The sequence below is a fragment of the Thermobia domestica genome, chromosome 13, assembly GCF_964235325.1.
Source record: "Thermobia domestica chromosome 13, izTheDome1.hap1.1, whole genome shotgun sequence".
In the NCBI taxonomy this organism is placed as follows: domain Eukaryota; kingdom Metazoa; phylum Arthropoda; class Insecta; order Zygentoma; family Lepismatidae; genus Thermobia; species Thermobia domestica.
Window position 1 is genome coordinate 172,923,416 of NC_137466.1, and position 23,918 is coordinate 172,947,333.

A 23,918-nucleotide genomic window follows, 5' to 3' on the forward strand; every position below is an offset into this window, starting at 1 on the left:
GTTACATCGATTTTTTCCAGATGACAGTTAAAATCGATAGATGTTGACATTAGCACCATTCATTAGCGTAACAATTGATGTAACTGCGTGATAGATTCGCAGAGCAATGCTAATGGTTCCAAGTTAATCTGCAATGTTACCATATAATGAAATTTTGATTCCTCATAGCGGCTCAACGAGACTCCGGGAGGAATACCATTATATAACACTTTCGATTTATTTTGACCTGAAGAGTGGCGCTCTGTTGTCTATGGGCGTCATTTTCAGAACACCCCAATATATTGATCTTTGACTAATATTATAGTTAGAGTACACGAAGTTGAAGTTTAAAAGTTTATTATAATTTTGAAATTTTATAATAATTTTGGCCTTTTTTCTTTCTTTTCATCATTTCATAGACTACACATTAGCATCGTTACCAGAAATGAACTCAGGAACATTTCATATCAGGTAAACACAGCAAAAGTATAGTTCCACATTGTAAAATCTACGGTAGACTTCCAAATTACAGGGATTCAATATTGAAACCTGGAATGATACATTTCCCACTTCTATTTTCAATACAAGTATAAGGACGTAAGAAGAATCTATTATTCCAAAGCTCAATCCGTACCAAAACTAGTAATGAGCACAAACTCCAGTTTTTCTGTTTCTAAAAAAAGCCAAAAACCGGTTTTTGAACACTCAAAAACGTTATTTTCAGTACGTGCTCTGTTTTGTAAAAATACTGACTTCGCTCTCTTATCAAACCGGCTTCAGTTTCCAAACTGGTTCAGCTTTCTATTAAAAACTTTTTTTTTATCTCCATAGTAAACTGGTTTGGAAATGAAATACAAGAACAAGAATGGATTATCAGCTTCAGCAAAAATCACGCTGGTTTCAGTAAAGAACCAAAATTCCATTTTGGACAAAACCGAAATATCGGTTTCCGGTTTTTGTAGACACCGGTTTTTACTTTAAAACATCACTTCTCGCTAACTATTGCCGTTTTCGCTTTATGGTGATGAGTGTTGAAACCGGAAGTGGTTTGATTTTTACCACTTCTGTTACGAATATAGAGTTAAGGATGGAAACGAAACGTATTTTTAGAACACATTGTACCATATCATAAAAATATTCGCGTTAACTCTTACAGATTTGACTTTGACACAGGAGCTCTGACAATACTTATCCATAACATAGTTGAGAAGTCTAAAATCTGACAAACTGAAACTCTGAGAAGCGAAAGCTTAATTATTCAGTGTAACGTCTTTTAGAGTTATTCCATGTCCCCTAACGGATTAGAAACGTAAATGGGTAAAAACTGGCGGTAGTAATGAAGACAATAGGAGGATCATGGTTTGATTTTACACCCTTTGTCAGTAGCAAGGTTATATAGGACAAGATCTATAGTTTTAAAGTGGACTTTGAACCATCGCAGTGCATTCGATGCTCTCTGACTAGGAATCGAACTCAGGATCTCAAGTATCACACGGATGACTAGCCACTAGACCATGAACGTGAAGATTAGAAGGAAACGGGAAAATAATAATAATAAAAATGAACTTATTGTCCACCATAAAATTACATGGCCTATGATCGAATCCCGCACCTGTGGCTCCGAATACGAGTGCTTAGGCTTTACCACTGAGCTACCTGAAGATCTGAAAATCACGAAGGATCAGGAAAAGCGGATATCCTTTATTCAAGATATTTTTCAGGGATCTATTCGCAATCAGAATTACAGATCCTATTTGAAGCACGGCTAATTAATTCCTACCCTTGTAGCTTTTCAACTCTTAATTTCCATATTTCCATAATAAGCAATTAACGACAATCATAAATAATTAATAAGGAGTGTTTCGTACGGTTATGCATATTCAGCGGCGACATTACTCCAAAAAGCTCTTCTCTTTTTCCTTACTTCTTTTCCTTTCTTTCTTTTCCTTAAACCTATTCCCTCTCTACCTGTGTTCTTATAACATCGTCTGGGGTAACATTTTCTGCACCCTATCGATTGAACCCGGGAGTTGTTACGGGGAGGGTGAAAGAGGAACATCCACTGATTCCTCAGGGAGTCCTGCTTCCTTATAACCCTTCTCCTGCTTCTGGTTTAAACTTTGATGAGAACGCATCACCTGGATACCTAATACATTGCATTTCGTACAAGGGCAACAAAATATGGTTCTTATCGTTGCCACCGTGTACAATGCAGGTAGAATTTCAAAGAGGGATTTAAAGACACAGCCCACGTCTTCTCTGGGCAGCTACTGTCCAAATATTCCTTATAAAGTCTATATACAGAATGCTAAAACAGAAATGCATTTATTATTTATTTGCATATATTTAAGACGTTCCAACTTGACATTTTGACAACCATACTCTAGTTTTTAAATGACGAACAGGAGCAGGGTTGCTAGTGGAAGGATGTCTCATCTCATTAATAACATCGGAACGTTCTTATTTTCTTTTTATAACGAAATGGTTGGGAAAAAAATATATATAAAATGAAATCTTTGAGTTTTACGTCCCAAGGTTATGCCGGCTAGGCTCAAGGAGACAGTAATGATGAGAAATGGGTGAAACGGTGGTTTAAAGAAAGTGGGAGGAAACGGGAGAACTCCGAGGAAACCTACGCACACAGTATTTGTCCACCACAAAGTTCACTTGGCGCGAGCTGGGATCGAACCAGGGACCCCATGCACCAGTGGTGAGCGCTCTATCACTGAGCCACGAAAGCTCCTATTGAAAGGGTTGGAATGTAATCGTTAGTAAAAGGATGTCTTTGGAACGTTCTGTTTTCCTTTTCATGACGAAAGGGAACACAGTCCCTAGTAAAAGGATGTGTCCTATTTCAATGTTTTTTCTAACATATTTAGTTTTCATGCCAATGGGAAGTACAGTTGCCAAACCATAATGATATGTCCTTTTATCAATAACTTCGGAACCTTTCTTGTTTTCTTTTCATAATATTTAAGTACAAAAAAAAGTGTCCTTTTGCCAAAAACTTCGGAACGTTTTTTTTTTCTTTTTTCCTCCCTTAACATTCAAGTAAAAGAAAGTCCTATGTGAAGAGAGAAGAAAAAATCCAACCTTCAGTTACATTAAAATATGTCACGGTTGAAACTAACATGAAAAATATTCAAGACTAAAGAAGGACCAACTGCGGTCGCAAAGGTAAACAAATGTGCGTATTTACGTAGATTGTTTATGTATATGGAAACTTTTTTGCCTTTTAATATGACCAATATTAATAACACTATCCATGGCTTCGGATTGGATATTGGATATTGTAACTAAAAAATACTGAACAAAGCTTAAAAACACACTGTATTTTAAAACTGTGTGTGTTAGCCTTTTGGATATCTACCATATCCTTCACCAGACATTATATACACACTATCTATCTATCTATTTATATATATATATATATATATATATATATATATATATATATACAGAGCCGGTACAAAGGTGCACATGCACCCCCTTCGTTGTAAATTTACACTACCTAAAGTGAGAAACTAGCAGTAAGTTTTGCAAAATCAACAGTTTCAGTCAATTTTCTGAAGATTGAAGGGAAAGGATTCATCGAGAGCAGATACTTAGCATTTCCAGGGCAATTCCTCATTCACACCACAGATGCCTCAAGACACATTTAAAAAACTCAATTTAATTGAAATGTACTAGCAGTTATTTGGTGCACCCCACCTCAGAAAATCCTGGCTCCGGCCCTGTATATATATACATTATATAACTGAAGATACAGCTATATATTCAAATAAAGATACAGACAGAATATATGGCTGTATCTTCAATTATGTTTTTAGTGTATATATAGTGTCTGATGAAGGATATGGTAGATATCCGAAACTGTAACTCATAATAATTTTAAAATATCGTGTGTTTTTAAGCTTTGGTCAGTATTTCTTTTATTAGAATGACCAATATTCTTTGTGTGCTTGATTTTTTTCTGTATTATCTGTCTTAAATGGTATATTTTGTTATGTCTACAGAAAATACAAAGAAACTATCATTTCCCTTCTGTACTTTGTAAGGTATAATACAATACATAAGTTGAAATCTTCTGAACGGAAACATTTTTGATCCTATATATATATATATATATATATATATATATATATATATATATATATATATATATATATATATATATATATATATACAGAGCCGGTACAAAGGTGCACATGCACCCCCTTCGTTGTATATATAGATAGATAGATATAGATATAGATAGATAGATAGATAGATAGATAGATAGATAGATATAGATATAGGTCTATAAATCAGGGATGCAAATAAACACTCACCCACTCGCCCGAGGCGAGTGGTTCATCGGTGTGGGCGAGTATTTAATATCACATCGAAGGTAAGTAAATGATTTCTAGATTTCTATTGTGAGATGTGGGCTAGTAGCTTTTTTCTGGGCGATTAAAATTTTGTTGCTTATTTCCATTCCTGATATATATATTATGGCATCAAAAGCATCAGGTACCAATGTATTAAGGCCTGGAATGCCCTTCCCCTAGGTATCAGAGAACTACAAACTTTTAGCAAATTTAAAAAACAGCTGAACGAGTATTTAAAAAATTGAGACAATACCATGTTAATGTGTCATTATTATTATTGTTATTATTTTTACCATGAACTAATTAAATATTTATAACCTCATGTAACTTTGCGTTATCTACATATATTAAGTATTTACCCGCCATCCTATAATATGTAAATAAATTCTGAAAGAGAGAACCACAAACAGCAGAAGCTCAGCCTCTCCCTGAATCACTATAAAGATTGTTAAGTAACTGTTTTGTACTCATATACATATTAATAAATTCTATTTCTATTTCTAATTATATATATATATATATATATATATATATATATATATATATATATATATATATATATATATATATATATATATATATATATATATATATATATATATATGAAGGCCATTGCAAAAGTCATGGCAACTATTTTTTTCTCGAAAATGGTAAAAAAAATTTAAAAATCTTAAATATGCAAATGGAAGGTTAGTTCATATGTAAACATTACATGTAAGGAGATGGATGAACATCTGCACCACCATAAAGATATAGCACGAGAAAAAAATGAGAAACATTTTGTTGTTTCAAACGTGTTTTACTGTCAATTGCAACAGTACACAATAGTGCATTACAAACTACGTGCATTCCATGGTATCAGAAGTTTCCCCAAGAATCCACAAAATGGCAGGAACTCTAAGACGTCACAGGTACGTGTTCCTGCCCTGTACTATATATATATATATATATTGGCGGATCCAAGGGGTGCTATAGCGACTATAGCTCTCCCCTTGACGCTCAGATATACACTGGATAAAACGACAAAATATGGTTTAGCCCCTTCCTTGATCATATCCTGGATCCGCCCCTGTATATATATATAAGGGGCTGCTCAAAAGTTCGTAGTCCAACACACAAGTAGTGCATGTGGAATAATGAAATTTAACAGTTATTCTACATACTCCCCCTGAAGTTCAATACATTTCCTTGGACGATGTTCCAATGTTTCCAGACTTCTTTAAAAAATCTGAAGATTTACACCGCTGTTTCGTACTAATCACTGCAGTAATCACCTCCTTATCAGATTCAAAATGACATTCTCTCAAGTGTTGTTTGAGTTTGTAGAATAAGTAATAGTCTAACGGAGCTAGATCTGGGGAATAAGGAGGATGGTCTAGACATTTAAACCTAAATTATGCAATGTTAATTGTGTTTGCAGTGCTTGATGGATAGGGACATTGTCCTGAAGGAACAGAACTCCTTTTATCGATTTTCCGTGGTGCTGCTCTTTCAATTTGTCTTTTAGTTTTGCAGAGTAACATTTGGATTAAGTGTCTGACCCTTATGCAAGTAGTACATGAGTATGACTCCATCTTTACCCCCCAAAATGTTGCAAACACTATCCAAGCCGACTTCTGTCTTTGAAGTTTCTTGGAGCAATCTGAGTGCCACCACTTCATTGTCTGTTGTTTCGTTCCAGGATCGTAGTGGTATAACCATGTTTCATCCAGGTTACTATTCGTAATAGAAATTGTTCGGCGTTGTGGTAAAAATGGGAGATGACTTTCCTTGATGGTCGCATTCTTGCACGCTTTTGATCTGCTGACAGATTTTTGAGAGAACCCATTTCGCCGAGAGCTTGCGCATATCAAAGTCATTATGAATTATCCTACCGACGCGCTCCCGTGAAATGCCCCCAATCTCTGCCACACGTTTAGCAGAGATTCTGCAATATTCAAGAATAATGTCATGAATTTCATCCACGATTTCGGCAACAGTCACTAATTTTTCTTCCTGCACGTGGAGCAACATCTGTTAAGAAATTGTCATGTTTAAACTGTGCCAACTTCTTCAGTACTTAATATGACTCAATATAAGGAGGAAAGTTCCATCGTGTTTCACTAATTTCCTCATTAATTTGCTTCTGTGACTTTCTTCGATAGAACAAAAATTTAATTACAGCTCTGATCTCGATGTTTGTGAAATTAGCTGGTTGCGAACACATGATCACTTCAGGGGCCTGAAAAGCACAAAGTTATATACTATATATATATATATATATATATATATATATATATATATATATATATATATATATATATATATATATATATATATAAAAGTTCTGTCGCTTTTTCACCCATCACCTTCAAACATCGATGTCACCTAACACGCACCTGGAAGATCAAAAATAGCCCCATCAGCATCGACGACCTTCTGCCAACGTTCTGGAAGACCATGGTTTCCATCGCGGTAGAACATGGTGGGTCATGAAGCAAAGAAGATATCAAGCGCATTTTGCACCTCTACTAGGGATTTGAACTGACGTCCTCTAAGGTGATTGTCCAAGGAATGAAACAGGTGATAATCGGACGGTGCAATATTCGGGGAGTATGGCGAATGCAATAGTGTTTCCCATCCGAGGCGTAAAATGGTGTCTCGGGTGAATATAGCCATGTGGTGTGGTGATTATAGAGTGTCCCGTAACGTTTCAACCCGTTAGCGATTGAGAAGTGCTGGCTCCAGGGTCTTGAATTTTTCTTGAACACGACTCAACTGCTGACAGTACACAGTTGCATTAATGTTCTGCTTTGACCAGCCGGTAGCAGTTCGCGATGCACGATGCCGCAACCCAAGTTCACGGTGTAACTGAATTGCCACAATTCGCATTCAACTCACGGTGTGAGGGTCAATGGAACACAGACCTCCACAAAAAGCGAGGTTACCTTTACCTCTATTTCTCTCTCTCTCTCTCTCTCTCTCTCTATATATATATATATATATATATATATATATATATATATATATATATATATATATATATATATATACTATGTGATCAAAAGTATCCGGACACCCCCAGAAATATACGTTTTTCATATTAGGTGCATTGTGCTGCCACCTACTGCCAGGTACTCATTATCTGCGACCTCAGTAGTCATTAGACATCGTGGGAAAGCAGAATGAGGCGCTCCGCGGAACTCACGGACTTCGAACGTGATCAGGTGATTGGGTGTCACTTGTGTTAGAACTCTGTACGCGAGATTTTCACACTCCTAAACATCCCTAAGTCCACTGTGTCTGATGAGATAGTGAAGTGGAAACTTGAAGGGACACGTACAGCACAAAAGCGTACAGGCCGACCTCGTCTGTTGACTGACAGAGACCGCGGACAGTCGAAGAGGATCGTAAAGTGTAATAGGCAGACATCTATCCAGACCATCACACAGGAATTCCAAACTGCATCAGGATTCACTCCAAGTACTATGACAGTTAGGCGTGAGGTTAGAAAACTTGAATTTCATGGTCGAGTAGCTGCTTATAAGCCACACATCATGCAGGTAAATGCCAAACGACGCCTCGCTTGGTGTAAGGAGCCTAAACATTGGACCATTGAACAGTGGGAAACGTGTGGAGTGACGAATCACGGTACACAATGTGGCGATCCGATGGCAGGGTGTGGGTATGACGAATGCCCTGTGAACGTCATCTGTCAGCGTGTGTAGTGCCAACAATAGAATTTCGAGATGGTGGTGTTATGGTGTGGTCGTGTTTTTCTTGGAGGGGGCTTGCACCCCTTGTTCTGCGTGGCACTCTCACAGCGCAGGCCTTCATTGATGTTTTAAGCACCTTCTTGCTTCCCACTGTTGAAGAGCAATTCGGGGATGGCGATTGCATCTTTCAACACGATCGAGCACCTGTTCATACTGCATGCCTGTGACGGAGTGGTTACACGACCACAACATCCCTGTAACGGACTGGCCTGCACATAGTCCTGACCTGAATCCTATAGAACACCTTTGGAATGTTTTGGAACGCCGACTTCGTGCCAGGCCTCCCCGACCTATATCGATACCTCTCCTCAGTTCAGCATTCCGTGAAGAATGGGTTGCCATTCCCCAAGAAACTTTTCAGCACCTGATTGAAAGTATGCCTGCGAGAGTGGAAGCTGTCATCAGGCTAAGGGTGGGCCAACACCATGTTGAAATCCAGCAGTACCGATGGAGGGCGCAATGAACTTGTAAGTCATTTTCAGCCAGGTGTCTGAATACTTTTGATCACATAGTATATATATATATATATATATATATATATATATATATATATATATATATATATAGAGAGAGAGAGAGAGAGAGAGAGAGAGAGAGAGAGAGAGAGAGAGAGATGGAGGGTAATGCACTGAAGTAAGAACTGCAAAAATAAAATACATTGGAAGGAGTATTTGTGTTAACACAAATTCTATGAAAAGCTTTAGTTAACCTTGTAAGCTCGATGTGCAACTTTTTAAAAAAAGTTTTGTTAGTCATGTCGTGACACCTTTCGTCACCGTTAAAAACAAATTAAAATTTAAAATATGAACAGTAAAGCACAAACATCACATACACATGGAGTGTTTCGTACGGAAACTCTTGAATACTGCATTATATACGGTTCGCAAAATTGACCGGAGCAATTAAAACTTTCCAACACTGTCAAGTGGTTTTGCATGTCAGAATCAACGAAAACCATTCCTCAGCACAAAAGCTCTGTTTTCGTTCTATTGTTCTTCTCAAATTAGCGGAGATGTGTGTGTGTGGGAGGGGGGAGATATTCACACATTCACATAATCATCGCCATCATCTTTATCATCACGAAATATTTCCTCTCCTCCTTCGCCCCCTCCCCAAACCAATCATGACAAAATATAATGTTTTCGACATAAATAACAGTCAAATATATATCAGTGTGAAGTGAATTTTCAAAAACATTGTAAGTAAAATGAGAAAAGACTAGATGTAAAGTATGAAAAGAACAAAACGGGATAGTGAAAAGTTGAAAGATGGGTAAATGAAAAATAAATTCGTTAGAAACTTGGAAGGGAATTTTATACACATTTACGTCACCAAGGGACTGACGTAACAGCAGCGCCGTAACTTGGAATTTTTCTTACAGAAACAAGAATTAATTCTTGGGACCACCTATAAAAATACGAAATGTGGACACCTTTAGAATTTGAAACCTTAATAAATATTTTTATTGTTTCTAGGTGTATTAGTTGCCGTTTTGCTGAATATATTTTGTTCAGATGATGAGATAGCAGCAACATCTTAAATTATTTTCAGTTTTCTTTAAATGGTGTTGTACACCCGTTCCATGTTTCGTAAGTTAAATCGACAGAATAATATTTAATGTAACTTAAATCTTTTTTAAAAAACATTTTTTCTGGGGAGGGGGAGCACAGTGGCCCAGTGGTAAAGCGCTTACTTCTCATGCGCGGGGTCATTGGTTCGATCCCCGTCCAAGTAAGTTTATGGTGGTCAACATTCTGTCCGTGGCTTTTCTCGGAGTATTAGCGCTTCCTCCCATTTCATTCCACCAATTCTTCCATTATCATTCACTTCCTTTAAGGGCCTCCCCTTAGCCTAAGGGGCATAATAGTGGGACGTTAAACTGAAAGACTTCATTTTCTCATATTCCTGGAGGGTCCTAATGGTATACATTTTCATGAAATTGGCCCAGATCGCATTTTTACTTCATTTAAGAGATTTTTTTTTTCATATGTTGAACTTATTCCATGTTTCATTTATATATTCATGCTTATACCATTTCATATGGAGTAAGAAAGTGTTACCTTGAAATAGGTTCTCCTCGAATGGGAAGAGAGCAAGCAGTTAGTTGATTTCTTGCCCCTCACAAATTACTATCCAATGTCTCAGCCACAAACTCGTAAGCAAGAAAGCAATATAGTACTTCGAAAGCATTTGTGATGCTTCAATAGTGCAAGAGGTGCAGTGGCGTAGCAAGACGATAACCATTCATGCAATGAATTGGAAGAAAATTTGTTTTCCCTCTGGGATATCTTTGATATCTCATAATATGTGGAAATTACTAAGATCTTCCCACACAGTAGGCCTATTCGTTTTGTTTCATTTTTACCATAAAAATAATTAATTAACTGTTACTATCATGCCACTCAAATTGCACTGTTTAAAATAAAGAAAGATCAAATGTATGGCCAAAATAGTCACCGCCAAATGGCTTCTGTTTCTGCCTGCATTAATTATCATAGTTTAGCACTCTGCTGGCCGATTGAATTGGACAGGCCTTTCTGATCTCTTTACATAACACAAGTCACGAATAACAACATGTTTCCTGTCGTTTTCTCCTTCTCACAAAGAACGGACATGAACCTGTCATTCGGATATTCGAATCAAACCTAGTCCATTCGATAAATATAAAAAAGGTATGTTCATACATAAAAAAGGTGCCATTCACAACGGAGTAAGTCCCTGAGGTCCATTAACCCTGTTAGTATACAGAAAATCGTAGACTCACAATGAAATAGCTATTGCATGGTCTCTTCAGTACGAAACAAGCTTTCCAGAGGTGCTATATATTGGTGCCCATAATGTACTTGAAGAGGGGCAATTTTGAAAATGTCGGGAAAATTCCCTCTAAAAATCAACTTTGGACTCCTCTGGAGTGACCCCGGGTAAAAGCACACAATCCAAATGTATCTCGAAAAATACTATAGGGGATACGAAATGTCTGTACCGAGTTTTGTATTGATAGACAGAATAGATATGAGAAGAAAGTGTGTTTTGGCATACAAACTTTTCCCTCATATCTATTCCGTTTTTTTTCTCATATCTATTCCGTTTCCATTTTTTTCGTATCTTCAGTCATAATGGAATTGGCCAACCAGAGACGCCAACAGGATTTTTTTTCTAAGGGGAGAATACTGATTGTAAGGGAGGGCAAAAGACCAATTTGAAAGCGGACAAAACACTGATACAAAAACAATCGCGAATACACACACACTTTCATGCACGCGTACATACAATACACCACTTATTAACTACAGCAAAATAAACTGTAGTACTACAGTACTTTAATATAAATATTCTATCATGCTGTGAAGAATATTTATACTGGGACGTAAACTAAGAAAAAATCTTTGAGTTTTACGTCCCACACATATGCCGGCTAGGCTAAAGGAGACGGTGATGATGAGAAATGAATGAAATGGTGGAATGAAGAAAGTGGGAGAAAACAGGAGAATCCCGAGGAAACTCACTCATATGGTGTTTGTCTACTCAAAGTTCACTTGGCGCGAGCTGGAATCGAACCACGAACCCCATGCACCAGAAGTGAACGACCTACCACTGAGCCACCGGGGACCAGGACGTAAACTGAGAATCGAACCCTTGATTGGAGGTTTTCAGTTTATCAAAATCTTAAGTTAATTTCTCACAGAATATTGCGAGAGATAGAGACAAATATGAATTGAAGAGAATAGGAAACTGATAATTGAGTGATAAAGAGGTTTTAATTTCATTACTTGCTCTTATAATGTGTATAAAGGCTGTGCTTGAGATACGAAGCAAGGAATCTAAAGCTATCAGGAAAGGTAATATGAAAAAGCACATTGTGATCCTTGTGGTAGTTGAAGTAAACTTCGAAGGCTCCGTCTTTCCTTGACTTACGTAACTTAGCTAACTTCTAGCGAAGGATTGAAGTATAGACTTGAAGTGTTTGTTGAGTGAACGTAGGTGGTCTTTTTATATAAAACTGCGGAATGCAATCCGCATGCCTTTCATATTTCCTTGTCTGGGAGTTCCACGTGTACTATGTCTGATAGAATAAAATAAGTTTTGGACTTATTTCAATAAAGTGGACTAGATCCACGAAAGAACACTGACTTAATTCAGACAGTTAATATTTTGTACTCAAGCCAGCCTTGAATTGTTTACATAGATTTTTTTTTTTAGAAAAGTTTAAATATTTACAATAATTTCGGGGTTTTAAAAATCGGTATACTACAATACTATTAAGTACTATAGCATGTGAATCAGCAAATCAGTATGTTTGGACATGTGTTTCCAAAATTTTTGAACTTTAGAAAATCCAGAGGGAGGGGGTCAATTGCTCCCTCTTGCCTCCTGCTGCAGGCAATCATACCAATAAAGAGCCCTTGTCACTTTACAAGAACTTGTTGCTGTCATTAAAAAAAAAAAAAAATGAAACCCAATCTTTCTATTTCCTGTGTACATATTACAACTTCTTGAAAGCAAGAAAAGTATTTCCACCTATGCAGCACTGCACTCTAGTGGACAAACAGTGAACCTCCTCATTAAAAACGTGTATTTTCGGGCACTCCCCCTTTCTATCCAAAAGAACCCGTTGTTTCGGAAGCGGCGAAACTGTTTTTTCTTTTATGTCAGCGGGAGGGCGATAGCAGGTAACAAGCAAGATGTGCCAGAAAGTTGCACACTGTTCAACTACTTGTAAGATGGAAAAAATGTTTTATGACCCTTTCAAGACTATGTGTACATGGGAAAATATGGTAGCTTTTCAAGTTTTTTTTTTTTTTTTTTTTATGACAGCTACAAGTTCTTCTAACGTGGCAACCCCCTTTAACCAACACAATTAGGTTCACGTGTTCCACTTTGAGTATACATTTTTATTCAAATTAACGATTCACAAAATAAATACATAAAATCTTTATGTATAAAATATTAAATGATTTTCCCATTCTAATACAGTGATTAAAATACAATTTGGTTTATCTATTATTCGCATAAGGCATTTTAGAGGAAGATAATGCCGCTATTAAAGCAGGACATAATCATTTGAAATAGCATCATCTGTATCATCACTTTCTACTTATTAAAGCAATTACCAACACTAATCCAATCATGTGACACTTATCGGTGTAGAACAAGAATAAATGGTATCGAACTTGTGTGAACTTCTACACACCACAATTCGAACGTTAACACCTAACGAAACGAGGTTAACACTAAAAGACCAGAATTACTTTAGTACCGGATGATGTTCACGCAATATGGATTCCAAAGAATCTAGTCCGTTTCCCCCAATGAGCAATTTTGGGATCCAAGTATTTTTATGGTCTTGTTTCCTTATATGGTTTTTATGGTTGTTTTAGAAGTATTCAGCCTTGGGAGGTCACTCAAAATTGAGAATACATATATTATAATGTTATGAAATCACATATACACAATCTTCTTTGATGACTTTCTACCATTTTTCCGGCAACAACATAATCCGTTTTCTGTAAAACTTCTGTGGTTTCTGTTTAAAACAAAAAAGTTACGCGTGATTTCCACAGGCCTTTTTTTTAAGGCTAACTTAACACCATTTAAGGGGTTCTACAGAGACCGAAATAAATAATATTCTCACAGTGCTAGGTTTGGGTTATACGGTGGATGTATTAAAACCTTCCAGCCGAGTTCTTTCAATTTCTGATGGGTCATTAAAGATATATGCGGACTGGTATTGGCAGTGCCGTATACGACGCCCCCTTCTGTTGACAACTTCCGGCCATTTATTTTGATTTGCTAGGTGCACATGTGCTAATTGACTACAGTACAGGACCGCGTCTATCGTTCTGGCCAGCGGTAGCAGCCTGTGATGCGCGATACTTTCCAATCCCATCAAATGCATAGCATAACGCTCTTGGGCGTCAGCGTAGGTTTTGCCACAAATTGTGGAGTGTTTTGTTGCTTTGACCACGATTTTTTTTCCGCACAATTTTTATCACTTGTTATCTACTGCTTCAGAAATGACTCGAGTTCGTTACGTTTCAGTAGAGATTGGCAGATCATATGGCACTCAAACGCTTTTTTGTACCCAGATTTGGTCTCTCTCCAAATGCTTTAACACTGCTTGGTGATGGATTTTAAGTCATTTGGGGATGTTATGACTGCTTGCATGCCTGTCTTGCTCGATTTTTACCAGGATATAAATTACTTTTGCTCTGATTGGTCGCATACTGCAAGGAGTATCTAGGAAAGTGGTTTTTAACCCTTTTTTGGGGGGGGGGGGCGCTCGGTCGAAAAAGTGTAAAAACGCTTTTTCAGGCCAGCCACCCTGAATGAGGTTTTCCTGGGTTTTCCTCATTCACACCAGGCAAATGCCGGGGTGGTACCTAACTTATAGGTCCCAGGCCGCTTCCTTCCTTCCCCAATCCTTTCTTCCTTCCCTTTCCCCGGACTGTGTGCTCGCCGAGGGACGTCATCCCTCAAAACGTGAAGGGCTAAATGGCCTTAGATGCCGAAAGCCCAGAAATCTAAATCCTAACCTAACTTTTTTTTTTTTTTTTTTTGTTTAGCGAACCAGTTCCAGATTCCATAAACTGTCGAATGACGTTAGGCTCGACCCGCTGCAAATCATGCCCTGAGGTTTGGGACACTAACGCCATCTCGTGTCCAAAGGCTCTATACACTTTTGTAGGTAAATTTACAAAAAACGGTGGCAATCTGTTTGCCAAGCCTCTATGTAAATCAATTTACCCCTATAAACTAAAATAACTACTAGGAAATGGTGTAAAATTACATTTTTATCAATAAAAGTATCATATTTTCTTATAAATTTACTGTAAATTTGTTAAAAAGACACCAAATTTTGTAATTTAATCTAAGGAAATATATATCAACTTACAAAGTGAAGGATAAATGATTTTACATTGATGTTTAGCAATTTAATTATAATTTTTTTTTTTTTTTTTTTTTTTTGAGTGTATGTTTCAGACTACTTGTTATACAATAATGGACTGATTCTAGACTGCGCAGGAGAAACAGTATAAGTAAAAAAAAAAGTTTTCATGAGGCGATTTTTTTTTATTTTACCAAGCATAGGGCTGATTCATTTATATTAACAGTATCAAGACGAGATTATTCAACTGACGTTTAGAATTGACTTATACCAACTGGAGGTGGAGCATGACACATAGATCTCCAATTTTGACTTATCTCATTTTGTCCAATTTCTGACTTATATTGTTCTTTCCAAACAGTCTAGAATTAATAGAGGTAGTTTACATTATTGGTAGAAAGAAATGCAGAAATCTTATTAAACGCTTGCAGGGACATGGGTTTAGAAGTAAATGCAGAGAAAACTAAATACATGGAAGTGCGTCGGGACCGGAATACAGCAAATTATGGATGCGTTAAAATACTAAATAATACTTTTGATAAAGTGGATACTTTCAAATATCTAGGATCAATATTAACAGAGGAAAATCATATTCACGGAGAAATTAAATGTCAACTAAAAGCAGGGAATTCGTGTTACTATTCGGTTCAAAATCTCTTGTCGTCGCGAATTCTGTCGAGGAATTTGAAACTTAAAATATACAAAACGATAATCATGCCTGTTGTTCTGTATGGTTTCGAAACATGGTCACTTAACCTGAGGGAAGAACATGAACTGAAAGTATTTGAGAACAAAATCCTCAGACGAATATTCGAACCCAAGAGAAACGGGAATGGGGAGTGGCGGAAACTTCATAACGAGGAACTACGTAAGTTATATGGTTTACCCAACATTGTTAGGGTCGTCAAGTCTAGGAGGCTTAGGTGGGCGGGCCATGTAGCTAGGATGGAAGAAAGTAGAAACGTTTTCAAAGTCTTGACTGGAAGACCAATCGGAAAACGACCATTAGGAAGACCTAGGCGCAGATGGGAGGATAATATTAAGATGGATCTCGCAGAGATAGGAATACAAAGTAGAAACTGGATGCAGTTAGCTAAAGATAGAAGTCAGTGGAGAGCTTTTGTGAACGCGGCATTGAACCTCCGGGTTCTATAGGCCATAGAGTTAGTTAGTTAGTTAGTTTACATTATTGGAACCTTCACTTACATAAATAGTTGAAGTCATTTGGTGTTAAATGAAAAAAGTAGGAAAGAATGATCTTGCTAGAGTAAAGAATTTATATCAGAATTAATACTCCTGAGAAGAGACACCTTTCTGTTATTATTATCACTGTTTTCGTAACGAAATAATAACGAAAAATTCGCTGTTATTTTTTTTTTTTTTTTTTTTTTTTTAATCTACAAACTTAAGTAGTACTTGTATGAAGGGTACACTCGTCGGAGTGTTTTGTCGGACCAGCACACGGACGGATAATATGAATCCGCGCTAAGCCTTTCACGATACTAACTAACTCTATGACCTATGGAACCCAGAGGTTCAATACCGCGTTCACAAAAGCTCTCCACTGACTTCTACCCTTAGCCAATTGGATCCAGTTTCTACTTTGTATTCCTATTTCCTGTAATATTGTCCTCCCATCTGCGCCTAGATCTTACTAATGGTCGTTTTCCGATTGGTCTTCCAGTTAAGATTTTGAAAGCGTTCCTACTTTCTTTCATCCTTGCTACATGACCTGCCCACCTGAGCCTCCTAGATTTGATGACCCTAACAATGTTAGGTAAACCGTATAAACACGCAGCCTTTCATGATACACAGGACTAAAATAAAAAGATAAACTAAGGAGGTGAAGAGAAGCGAACATTTTCCAGAAAACACATTTTCTTTTTCTAAAAGTTTTAACTGTCAAGACTTTCGTAGCAGAGGCGGATCTAAAAGATAAAAACTCAGTGGGGGAAGGGCAGCCAGAATCCAAACTATGACGGGTATATCATGAATTTACTATAAATTTTCAAAAATATATAAATAATAGATTAAATTATTTTTGTCGCTAAAAAAAAAACTGGGTCGGCCTAAGCCGCCACTGTTCATAGCATTTTCATTTTATATATATATTTTTAAGTTTAAAAGTATTTTTTAGCACTGTAATATTAAAGGAGGGTAAAAAAAATCTTGATTGTATACGAACTGACTAACTAAACCGGTGCTCGAAATGATTAAAGAGGTGTAATTTGTTTCTGTGCGTTGAACTTTCAGAGCAACGGCGCCGACTTCCCAACATTTATGTGGGTGCGTATCAATGGCGGTACATGTTATATGTTTTCAAGGGAGTTTCAGTAATTTTTTATTGATTTCCTTTTAGTTAAAATCTTTTATGAACACTGTCATATAAAGAGCTGTGCTGTGACACAAGACGAAAATATGTGATTCTATTCACAATTGTAGTTCCGTTTTTTATTGTGGTGACTGCCTTTGACTAGACCAGAGGCAGGTAAGGAAGAGGGAGTGCGTTGCTTGTTTGCCTTCGCAGAAACAGATTTGAAACAAACAATTATGTTGTAGAGGTTAGAAATTTTAACTTCCACCTCAATGTTTTAATTGCTTATTACTTTTTGATAGTGGCAAATGAGAAATATTTATTTTATTTTGTATCTATCAAACTAAAAATCTTGTGGGTGCGGCTGCTGGAACTCCGGAGCACCCACGTAGTCGGCGCGCATGCTTCAGAGTTAGTTCTGTAGTTAATTAATCCTAGAATTATTTAAAAGAAAATAATAAGAATAAAAATAAAGATGGGGGTGAATATGGACTTTCAAAGTTTAAATTGAAAAAAAAAAAAAAAGATTATTTGGAATACTATGATCAAATAGTTACTTACGATCCAACATGAATTCTAGAAGACCTTCCATTAACTAGAAATATATTTTTAAAATGACAAAAGGAGGAAAGCTTTTTAGCTTTTTAAGTAACAGAACACATCATCGTCATTATTATTATTATGTTCATGTTTCGTGTTTGCCTTTTTTAAGTGCTCTTAAAACATTTATGAGCCTTCTACCTACCGTCTACATAAAAACATCAACTCCAGGAGCAGAAGCAGTAATAGTTACCAAAATGGTGTTCTATTTGACTTTGCTTATAAACATTGTAGACAAATAAATAATAATAACATACTTTATATAGATTAGAACTTCTTTCCTCTTTTAGAAGAAAGCCTATCTCTCTCCTTTGGAAACTTTTGAGTAATCTTTAGATTAAAAAGTTTTCTGTTGATATTCCTTCTTCCATCAGCGGGAGAGAGAGAGAGAGAGAGAGATTTCACTTGCTCACTCTTTCCCAGCGAGAAAGTGCGCAAGCAGCAAGCACGCTATGTTCCAACCAACAAATGAACGACACACAATCTCTTAAAGGGTTTCCTTGGAAAGGAGAAAGAATGAAAGATGTACACTCAATTTGTAATAATGCTCATCAAACATTTCACGAATTACTTTTCTTCCTTATTTTTGAGCTACAGTAAGAGTGATTCAGGATTTTTTTTTTTTTTTTTTTTTTTTTGCTTCTTACTTTTGAGCTACAATAAAAACGATTCAGGAATCTTTCTTTCTTATTTGTGAGCTACATTAGGAATGATTTAAAAATCGTATTTTTCTTACTTTTAAGCTACGGAAGGGGTGACTTAGAAATCTTTTCTCTTCTTACTTTTGAGCTACCATAGTAATGATTCAAGAAATTTTTCTTTTTCTTAACTTTGAGCTACAATAGAATAGATTCAGGATTTTTTTCTTTCTTACTTTTGAGCTACAGTAGAATGATTCAGGAATCATTTTTCTTCTTACGTTTGAGTTACATTAGGAGTAATTCAGAAATACATTTCTTCTTTTTTACTTTTGAGCTACAACAAAAGTAATTAAAGAATCTTTCTTTTTTTATTTGAGCTAAAATAGAACTGATTCACAAACTGTTTTCCTTTTTAATTTTTGAGCTGAAATAGGAGTTATTCAGAAATATTTTTCTTATCTTCTGAGCTACATTATGAGTGATTCAGAAGTCATATTTTACTTACTTTTGAACCACAATAGGAATGATTCAAGGTTTTTTTTTCTTTTTCTTACCTTTGAGCTACAATAGGACTGATTCACGAATCTTTTTTTCTTCTTATCTTTGAGCTACATTAAGAGTATTTCAGATTTTTTCTTTTTACTTTTGAGCTACAATAAAAGTGATTCAGGAATCTATTTTTCTGGTTACGTTTGAGCTACAGTAGGAGTGATTCAAGAACCTGCTCTTCTTTTTTACTTTTACTTTTGAGATACGATAAGGGTGAATTAAGAATCTTAGGCCAGAATATGAGTAGTAAGAAAGAATATGTATAGTTAGTCAATTTCTCCTTCTGCTTTTGCTATTGTATACGATTTCTGTGATTTGAAAAGGAAAACGTCGAAAAAATGGCCGCACAAAGAAATTCAACCCGATATTGGTACTGAAATTCTAAAATTCTATAGAGAAGAAAAAAAGTTTCGATCTTCTTTGAAGTCATTTTTTCATATAGGACAAACAAATCAGCAGCCAACTTAATAGTTTAATGTTTGGTCCCATGTGAAATAGTTGTACATGTTCAACACAAAACAACTTAAAACGCAGTGTGGTATGTACCCCGGGGTCGGGGAGCCTATTCCCACAGTTATTTGAGTGACAAATAATTTAAGTTATTATATACACCTGTGTATGTATATGTTTTTGAAAGTTTATAGTAAACTCATGATATACCTATCATAGTATGGGTTCTGTCTGCTCCCCTCTACGCCTCCAGTTTTTACCTTCTAGATCTACCACTGTTAAAACTTGTACACGATTCTTCTCACACAAATCGATTTGATCAGGTTCAATTTATCCTGTTTATTCACTGAAAAAAAAAACAAAAAACAATTTTGTGCACGTGCTAAACTTTCACACAAAAGCAGTACCTCGGACAATACTGCTTATGTCTGACGTCACTTGTACGTAAACAAAGAAAATCATACATATATCAAATTAGTAATAAAAATATACAATATCGAAATACTTCACTACCGAAGAGACGGCGTAATATCTGTGATAAAAACTAAGGAAAAACCATCATCTGTTCATTAACCACCATGTTTCATTTAGCTGAATTGTTATAAATATTTTTTGTAATGCATTGAGAAGATAATGGCAGATATAATTTGCCTCTAGGAAATTTTCAATTTCCAACTCCGTTTATTTGATTGAATTATTACAAATTCTATTTTTTTTATTGTCGTTTCCTTTAGCCTAAAGGATATAATCGTGGAACGTAAAACTGAACGATTTCAATTCATTTTTTTTTTATTGATTTCAGAAAATGGAGTGGTGTCATTATGTGTTGACAATAGCGTATCTTGATGTTTACCTATGAGAGACCCGGGTTCGATTCCCGGCAGAAGCTTATGTGGTTTGGATCCCACGTTAAAGAGCTCATACATGTAAACACATGCCTGAAGAAACAGCCCGACTTGCATGAAAAATGATAAAACCACAGGCAAGTTGATCGTGTATGGCCTCGTTCATGCATGTTGAAAATTTTCAAAATCTTCTGCAAATAGGGATGCGCACGAGCCGAGACATATCTCGAATCTCGACTCGAATTTGAGTCGAGACACACTTTGTAAAATTCGAGACAAACGTATTTCTCGACTCGAATTTTCGAGTCGAGACTGTTTGTAAAAATCTCGACTCGACTCGAATGTCTCGAAATTTTTTTCTATAATTTTTAATATTATTTTGAAGAGAGTATTCACTCAGAAACAGTCTTGAAAGCATTCCAGCAGTTATTACTTTAGGAAGGTACACAACGCATAAACTTAATAGTTAATCTTTCGAGATCAAGATTTAATTTTCATCTCAATCAGTTAATTAAAACTAATAATTAATGTCGTGATATTTGATTGTACTTCAAATATAATAATAATAATAATAATAATAATAATAATAATAATAATAATAATAATAATAATAAATTATCTAGTTTGTATAAAACTATTGCGATAAAGCGAACTTCATAAATTCTCTGAATGAGCAATTGGCAGTCTATATTAAGTTAGCATAGTTATAGTGTGTGCACATGTGGTGCCAACTCTCTCCAGCGACCTACCAAGGATCATTGCGTCCATGCCAAGACGCGTCACCGTTGTTATCCGTGCCAAAGGTGGACATACTGACAATTAGGTAGGTAGTCATAATGTTCTGGCTGATGTAGGCGTATATTTTAACTCGTATATTTTGTCTCGAGTCGAATTTCGAGACGTCTCGTCTCAAATTCGAGTCGAATCGAGACAGAAATATATTTTCACGTCGAGACAACATTTTTTCGAGACAGGCTTAAATCTAGACTCGACTCGACTCGTGCGTATCTCTATCTGTAAACATGAATGATGGTTTTGCAGTTCTTCATTCATATTTACCGTGTATGTGCCCGTTCATGCAAGTTGGTTGTTTTATGTTTTTAGGTCCGCCAATCGCGACAGCGGAAAAAATCACGCGACTTTCCTCCGTAATGCCAAGGTCCTAAGTTGGACAGCATGTTGGTAATTTATACGTGTGTAGGCAAAAAATTCTTCCAACATGCATGATGAAACAAATATTCTATGCATGTTGGTCATGCAAGTGTGTGCGTCTATGACTCCCATTAAGCTGTACGTTCATGTCTTATATAGCTTCGCTGCTGAAAGAGACGCTAAACTGAAAATGAAATTGGCGTTTACCTTTAAAAACTTTGCTATTTCTCGTTTGTCTCGCGTTTCACAATGTTTAGCTAGTACGTCGCAGCCAGATAGCACAGAGAAGAAGAAAACTTCCTGTGCCGAGCGTTGATGAATTAAGACTCGTCGTGGACTGTTAGCTCAGCTTGTGACCGCTGTTTGCCCAATTATTGCCTCTCGATTCGACCGAAACCATCGATCAGTGTCCATCTGGAGCTACGAGGAAAAAGCTGCTCTTACACATTGGGTCTTCGACACCGCAGCTGAGGCTTTGACACACACACACACACACACAGTGAGAGACAAGAAAACGAACGCCAAAAACGGAAAAAAAGAGAGAAAAGAAAGAAAGAATCTGCTGAACACACATTTCAGTTCTCGGCAGTTCTGGAAAATCTCCTCCCATCCAATTAGACGTTGACGTTCCTATCCGAATGCTCTTCTCATTATCCAGCAATTTCCTAACTCGTTCAGTGTGTTATCTTTCCCATACCCTTCTGCTCTCCGTTTTAATCTACATTTCGACACACACACGTTTTTTCCGTTTGTGTAGTATGTAATACAGTATGTTGCAGAGCCATATTGTTTCCCTATTTCTTGCAAACGTATCACACAAGCGTTATCCATTAATTATGCAGTCACTGACAAAATAATGATAGGAAAAGCTCTGTTCATGGGCATCATTTAGAAAGTCCCAAGGTCAAAGAGATCAATTTCGTCACGTGTCGGAAAGTGATTACCTCAGGGATTGATTAATTCCCCTAAGCTTTTTGCTCTGTTTTTGTTTTCTTTGCGAGTTTAGGTTTTCACAATGCAAATGTAAACAGCATCGTTACAAGTTACACAAAGTGAGTTTATAGTAGAACTGAAACAACAGATGAGCGTACCAGCGAAAAGTTTGATGAGAAGGAAGAAGAAAAAGAAGAAGAAAAAGCACTGCAATATAGACACACACACACATCTTCGGTAAATGCGGTACACTCAAACAAATAATCATAAAGCTTATCTCCGCATCAAAACGTTCTTCCAATCGCCAGTTTTTATTTTTCTTGTCGAATTTTTCACATAATTATCGAAGGATGTCAAGCCAAAAACTGATGTATTTTATTAGCCTCGGCTTACACTGAATCCAACGGCCAACAACTTTTATCGACAAGTCGCGGAGACTCTGTAATAGAGCGTTCACCTCTGGTGCATGGGATCTTTGGCTCGATTCCAGCTCGCGACAAGAGAAAACGTGTGTGTGTGTGTGTGTAGATTTTCTCGAGGTTCTCCCGTTTCATCCCATTTTCTTCATTTCATTCATTTCTCATCATCACCGTCTTCTTTAGCCCGGGCGGCATAATCGTGGTGGGACGTAAAAAGATTTTTTTCTGACAAGGAAAAGCAGTTCCTTCTTTTTAGAGTAACAATAAATATCCGCAATAACTCAGTAAAATCTTAAAAAAAAAAAATAAATAAATAAATGAAAGTTCAGACATTAACCAAAGACATATCAAGTCAGTATATACTTGGAGAACTACCCGTATGCTTTCTAACCAGTGTTGCCAACAAGTTGATACAAAAAGTCGCTAAATAGGAGATGACTCCAATTTTGGGTGAAAAATCGCTAAAAAAAATTTTCGTGGAATTTTGCCTCTTTCAGATATATATATATATATATATATATATATATATATATATATATATATATCGAGTACATATATTTGTGTGTGTGTGTATAAGATATGTGATCAATTCAAGCCCTAGTACTATCTACACTACAAGAACGTATATGAATGACTCAAAGACCCATATATAATTAACAATAATTTCACTTTTATACATTTTTAACTTTATGATCAATTTTGCTTCAAGCCCAAGCCCATTCAAGCCCATTTTGCTTCAAGGACATTAAAAGCTGGAGTTGGTCCCCGTTAGAAGATAAGAGATAACAGTAATCAAAGTCGGAATATAGAGATAAATGTTACGTACTTTCCCAGCTCGTCAACATCTGCACTGATTCAAATAACCAAAAGAAAAATAAACATATATCTGAACTGATTCGAGTTAATAGTACTTATTTTAGGATAAGTCGTTCACAGCGCAAAATTCGCTAGATTTGTAAGTCGCCAAATCGTCATTCCAAAATCACCAAAAAAGTCGCTAATCGGAAAATTATTTTTTGTCGCTA

At 36.4% G+C, this 23,918-nt stretch overlaps 1 protein-coding gene across 1 annotated transcript in view; it reads right to left on the bottom strand.

Moving 5' to 3' along the window:
• The window catches only part of LOC145668761 (rho-related GTP-binding protein RhoE-like), a 281,380-nt gene that overhangs the window by 1,300 nt on the left and 256,162 nt on the right, over positions 1 to 23,918 (bottom strand). The window lies entirely within an intron of this gene.